Here is a 5,986-nt window from a genome sequence, read left to right on the forward strand (position 1 = left end):
GAAATACGGTAGCATTCAGGCAGAGATGGTGCTAGAGAGACAGCCGAGAGTTCTACATCTGGATCCAAAGGCAGCAGGAAGAGAGAGAAACACTGGGCCTGGCTAGAACATTTGAAATCTCAAAGCCCATCCCCAGTGACATACTTCATCCAACAAGGCCACACCTCTTCCAGCAAGGCCACACCTCTTCCAACAAGGCCACACCTCTTCCAACAAGGCCACACCTCTTCCAACAAGGCCACACCTCTTCCAACAAGGCCACACCTCTTCCAACAAGGCCACACCTCCTAATGGCGCCATGCTCTATGAGCCTATTTTTATTCAAACTACCACAGTGTCTTACTAGGATCTTGATTGGATTGTGTTTTTGAATCTATAAACCAAGTTGGAAAGGTCATCATTTTAGTAACTATGAGTCTTGTTGTCCATGAGCATGGGCTATCTTTATTCTCTATTTAGATTATTTTCAGACTTTTGTAGTTTTCCTTATAAAGGTCCCTGTTAGGTTTATAGCTGAACATGTTTCTGCTATTGTACATTTTATTATTTCAAAATTCAAATACTAAGATGTCATTAGTGATATATGTAAGTTATTGACTTTTGCACACAAACTCTGCATCCTACAACTTTGCCATAGTTATTTGTTAATATTCTCTCCTAATGTTTTGAGAGTTCCTACATAGACAGTTATGCCATCTGTAAACAAAGATAACTTTATTCCTTCCCACTTTATATACATTTCTTTCCTTTTCTTGTTTTGTGAGCTTGGGCATATTATCTAGAAGGGCATCCTTGCCCTTTCCTAAATCTTAGGGGAGAACATTTATTTATTTTTCACCATTAAGTATGATGCTAGCTATATAGTTTTTTTTTAAAGTCAAAGTTCTCTTTTGTTTATTAGTTTCTTTAAAATAAACCAACAGTGAATGTTCAAGTTTGTGAAATGTTCTTTGAAACCAAGGGTTTTATGAGCACCGGGCAAGCACCGTACCAATAGAGCCACACCCCTACCTGGTGCTTTCTTTTTCCTTGAAAGGAATTTCATTAGTGATTTAATTTCTCTAATGGATGTAAATCTGTTCAGATTGTCTGATCTTTTTTGAGCCTTGTCAATTCACATCTCTCAAAGTATTTGTCTATTTCATCTATAAGGAGTCATCAAGATTCTGGTCACAGACTTCATTATTCTTTTGATGTCCATAGGATTGGTAGTGATGACTCCTCCATTTCTGATGTTGATAGTTTGTTTCTCTCTCGTTTTTTCTTGGTTAGTGTTCATGGAGCGTTATTGATCTTCTCTAAGGAGCAGTACTTGGTTTTGTAGATTCTTCTATTTCTCACCTTCAGTTTTGTTTATTTTGAAAGTCTTTGAGAAAGAAATTTTTTTCTTATACTGGTGTTTAGATTTAAATGTACCTTCTTTAACTAATTTCTAAACTCTGAATTTTTGATATTTTAGATCTGTCTTTCCTTATGGATGTATCAATACCATAACTTTCCCTCTAAGCACAACTTCTGCTACATCCCACAGGTTTGGATAAGTTGTGTTTCATTTTAATTTAGTTAAAAATATTTGCCTTGGGATTTCTTCTTTGACCCACATGTTGTTTAGAACTGTGTTGCTTAATTTCCAAGCTCTTCAGAGCAATCCATCTTACTGATCTCTCATTCAGTTATGTTGTGGTCTAAGGACAACCACCTATTATTTCTGTTCTTTAACTTTGTGCTTTATGGCCCAGGATGTACTCTCTCTTGATGACCATGTGAGCTGAAGAAGAATGCACATATTGCTGTTGTTGAAACAGTTGATGGATCTAGATGACATCTGGTTGATTGATGGTGCTGTTGAGTTCAACTATTTTATTACTGATTTTCTGCCTACTTGATCTATCAATTACTGAAGAAGGAGAGTTGAAGCCTCAGATGATAATGGTGGGTTTTTCTGGTTTTCCTGGCAGTTCTATTGGATTTTGCGTGACATATTTTGATGCAGTGTTGTAAGGTACATCTATATAAAGAGCTGTTATGTCTTCTTTGGTTTTGAGTATTTTATATGATTCAATTTTCTTTCCTCTCAACATATCAATTGCACTTCTTTTAAGATGTTTTAGTGTTTTCCCTGGAGTTTTCAATATGCATTTCTGTCTAGTCTGAGCCCATACTCTGAAGTACCGTGTTGTTTTATAATTAGTAAAGGTAACTTACATGAGAGTGCTCCCAACGCCTCGCTCTTGTCTCTTATTATGCTGCCATCATTCACGTCACTTATATCCATGCACCGAAATCATCTACTGCACAATTTCTATTATCCTGTCCTTCTTTGATGTTTTTTTCCTTTCCTGCAGATTCAGGTTTTTGACCTGCCTGTCCTTCCTTCCTTCCTTCCTTCCTTCCTTATTTCCTTCCTTCCTTCCTTCCTGCCTTCCTTCCTTTCCCATCTGGAACTTGCCCCAGGGCCTTCTACATTCAAGGCAAGTGTTCTACCAATGAGCTACATCCTCAGCAATTTTCCTCTCTGTTTGATTGAGAAAAATCTTTATTTTTTTCTTACTTTTAAGGATATTTCCATCGATACATAATTCTTTTTCTTTTTTTTTTTTTTAAACAGGGGAGAGCGCGAACACAGTCCCCCACTACCACAAATTATGCAGTCGAGTTTCCCGCATTTGGGGAAATCGCAGGGGTCAACACATCCGGTGTGCAATGGATAAGCCTCGCCCTGGGAAAACCACCTTCGTGATCATGGTATCTCCCCTGCCAGGTAAGTATTCGATACATAATTCTAAATTGGTGGTCTTTTTGCTTTCTGTGTCAAATTATTTTTCTCTTTTGTCCTCTACCTTGCACAGTTTCTGATGAAAGGTCCTATGTTTTTTTCTGTCTTTCTAAGTAGTGATTTGACTTTTCTTTGCTCCTTTGAAGAGCTGTCTCTGGTTTTGTGAAATTTGAACGTGGTGTATGAATTGAGTTTTTAGTATTCATTGGGCTTAGTATTCTCTGGACCTCCTGGATCTACGTTTTGATGTCTGTCATTAATTTTGGAAAATCCTTGGCCATTACTACTTCATATATTTCTTCAGCTCTATTCCCTTTTTTTCTCTTTCTGGCCTTAAAATCATGTGTATAATATAAGTAACATTGTATGGACTCAACAGGTTATGTTTGGAGACATCTATTATCTCTATATATGCAAATACAAATATGCATGCAGCAACAATGGATGAAAAGAGAGGCCATGAATGTGAAGGAGAGCAGGGAAGGTATATGGGAGGGCTTGAAGGGAGGAAAGAGAAGGTATAAATGTTGTAATTAAAATACAATCTCAAAAACCATCATGCGCATAACTTTTAAAATAGTCACAGTTCCTGAAGACTGCCTTCCTCCTTTTATTCTTTTTTCTCTCTTTGCATTTTAACTTGGAAAATGTCCCTGGACGTATTTCCAGTCCCTGGACGTATTAACAGTCCCAGTGATTCCTTTTCTGACCCTGTCCAGTTTACAAACACGGCCATAGAAGATAAACTTCATTGCTGTTACAATGTACATGTTTTATTTCCATTTTCTCTCTCTGCTTGTGAGATGGTTTGAGTGAGAAATGTCCCCCGTAGTTTCAGGCATTTGGAAACTTGGTCCCCATTCGATGGCTTAGGAGAGATGGCCTTGTTGGAGAAGTATGTCACTGGAGGCATGCTTTGAAAGTTTCAGGACTCGTGACGTTTTTAATTCACTCTGTTTCCTGCTTGTGGTTCAAGCCCCCGGCTTTCTGTTCCAGCCTCCGCTGCCTCTGCTCTGCCGTCATGGATTCTAACTCTTTGGAACCATTCGTCCAAATCAACTCTTCTCTAAGTTGCATTGGTCACGGCGCTTTATCACAGCGGTAGAAAAGTTAAGAATACAGCTTGTACCACCCATCTGTTCTCTCATGTCGCTTTCTTTTTCCATTCTCGTGATGACTGCAAATTTTCTGCCTGATGTGAGTTTGATTATTGTCCTCTGGTAATCACCACCTCTCCTGATAATTTTTTTCTCAATATTATCATATCTTGTAATTTTTTTTTGTTCAAAGTAGCATGGTGTATCAAATAGGAGGAGCTGAGGTAGGGGGACGTCAGTGTGAGGCTCTGTGCTAGCCTGTGTGGAGTTGGGCTGTAACTGCAGGTCTCCAAGCCAGTCCCTTTCAGTGGCCTACCCTCTCCTGTTACCTTTGGCTTTTCCTTTTCTGGGGTTGGAGCCTTAGAGCTTCTTCAGATGTAACCTAGTGTTGCTCTCCAAGAGCCTTCTTAATGGAGCACTAAGATATGGAGCGAGGGTAGTAGAGATATGGGGCTGTATAATCCTCTAAACCTTGGTCTTTTAGTGGGCTTCTGTCCCTGAGCTGTGACCTTCATGAGTGTTTCTCCACTTTTCCTCCTTTAGGTGATGCAGGAAGTCTAGCTGGGGTGCTCGTTGCCCCTCCCCCCATCAGATGGAGCTCTGATTAGGTCTTTTCCACAGAATACCAGCCCTGTGATAAGGAGACCGCTCTGGATGTACTTCAACGTACCTAGCTTTCTTCTACCTCCACAAGAAACATGAGATTTCTTTTCTGCTCAATGTCTCACCCTATGAGGGGTTCTAGGAGGCAGAGTCAAGGCAAATACAAGGTACCTGAGCCTACAGCTCTGAGGTATTTTGTGGGCAACTTTGGTCGACACTCTACCCCAATTAATTCATTCAAGTTACGTTTACGGGTTCCAGCTTCCAGTTTGGGCGAGCTGATATTGATGGTGATTCTGTATTCCTCTGTCCTTCAGATTTTGTGGTGGCAATTTACCTTCTTACCTCATTTCTGTAGTGGATGTCAGAATCTCAGTTTGTTCGAACCCTAGTCTTCTACATGCTCAGAAAGTGTTTTGTTATTGAAGCTACACCCCAGCTCTATTTAGCAATTTTATTGTTGTGAGGATGGACATGCTATTACTCATGTCAAATATAAAAATGCAAAACTCTAATAAATTTTATTTTTAATAAGTTGAGAAATTCTGTATATATTTCAACACCCCTCCCCCTATAGAATACTAGTTTATCTGGGTATAAAATTTCAGATTGTCAACTATTTTGTTGAACATTTTGAAACTATTATTTTACTGTACTCTTGGCATCTACTACTGCTGCTGACAACTTGGTGCTATCCCTCCTTTATAAATTATCTGTCTTTTCTTCTGGAAAAATTTAAAGAGGTTTTCCCTTTATACATCATAGGTTTTATAAGATATGACACTAGACATAGTATTTTTTTCACTTGGTCTATTTTTGATATAATTAGTTGTGATAGCTTTTTTAAAGTGTGTGTGTGTGTGTGTGTGTGTGTGTGTGTGTGTGTGTGTGTGTGTGTATGTGTGTGTGTAGGCCAGAAGCTGACACTGGGTTGTAACAGAAATCTTAGAAGGTCTTATTAATAAAATCAAACCCGGGGCCAGTTATTGGGGTGAAATGCTGGATGGTCAGAGAGACAGAACAAGCCACAGCTAACCTCACCTGGCCAACTTCTCAGCTGATCTTGTTTCCTCAGACTGGAAGCCTCTGTGTCCTCATATCCGAATGGCTCTCAGCTGAACTGTGCTGCTAGAAGCCTGAAAGCTTAACCAGACAAATGCTTAACCAGCCAAATGCTTCTAGTTTCTGGTCTTCACGCCTTATATATCTTTCTGCCTTCTACCATCACTCCCTGGGATTAAAGGTGTGTGTCACCATGCCTGGCTGTTTCCAACATGGCCTTGAACTCATAGAGATCCAGAGGGATTTCTACCTTTGGAATGCTAGGATTAAAGGTGTGAGTGCCACCATTTTCTAGCCTTTGTATCTAGTGGCTGTTCTGTCTCTGATCCCAGATAAGTTTATTAGGGTGCACAATATTTTGGGGAGCACAATACCACCACACTGGGTATTTTCCTCAACTGCTCTCCACTTTATTTTTTGGACAGCGTCTCCCACTGAAGTTGGAGCT

The 5,986-nt window shown here is 39.6% G+C and overlaps 1 non-coding gene across 1 annotated transcript; it reads right to left on the minus strand.

Moving 5' to 3' along the window:
- Window positions 1-2,605: 2,605 nt before the first annotated feature.
- Window positions 2,606-2,769, minus strand: LOC128098106 (U1 spliceosomal RNA). The gene has a single exon (XR_008214132.1). It is a non-coding gene; the product is annotated as a U1 spliceosomal RNA (small nuclear RNA).
- Between the last annotated feature and the right edge of the window lie 3,217 nt (window positions 2,770-5,986).

Source organism: Peromyscus californicus, unplaced genomic scaffold, assembly GCF_007827085.1.
Source record: "Peromyscus californicus insignis strain IS unplaced genomic scaffold, ASM782708v3 Scaffold_5__1_contigs__length_169319896, whole genome shotgun sequence".
NCBI lineage: Eukaryota > Metazoa > Chordata > Mammalia > Rodentia > Cricetidae > Peromyscus > Peromyscus californicus.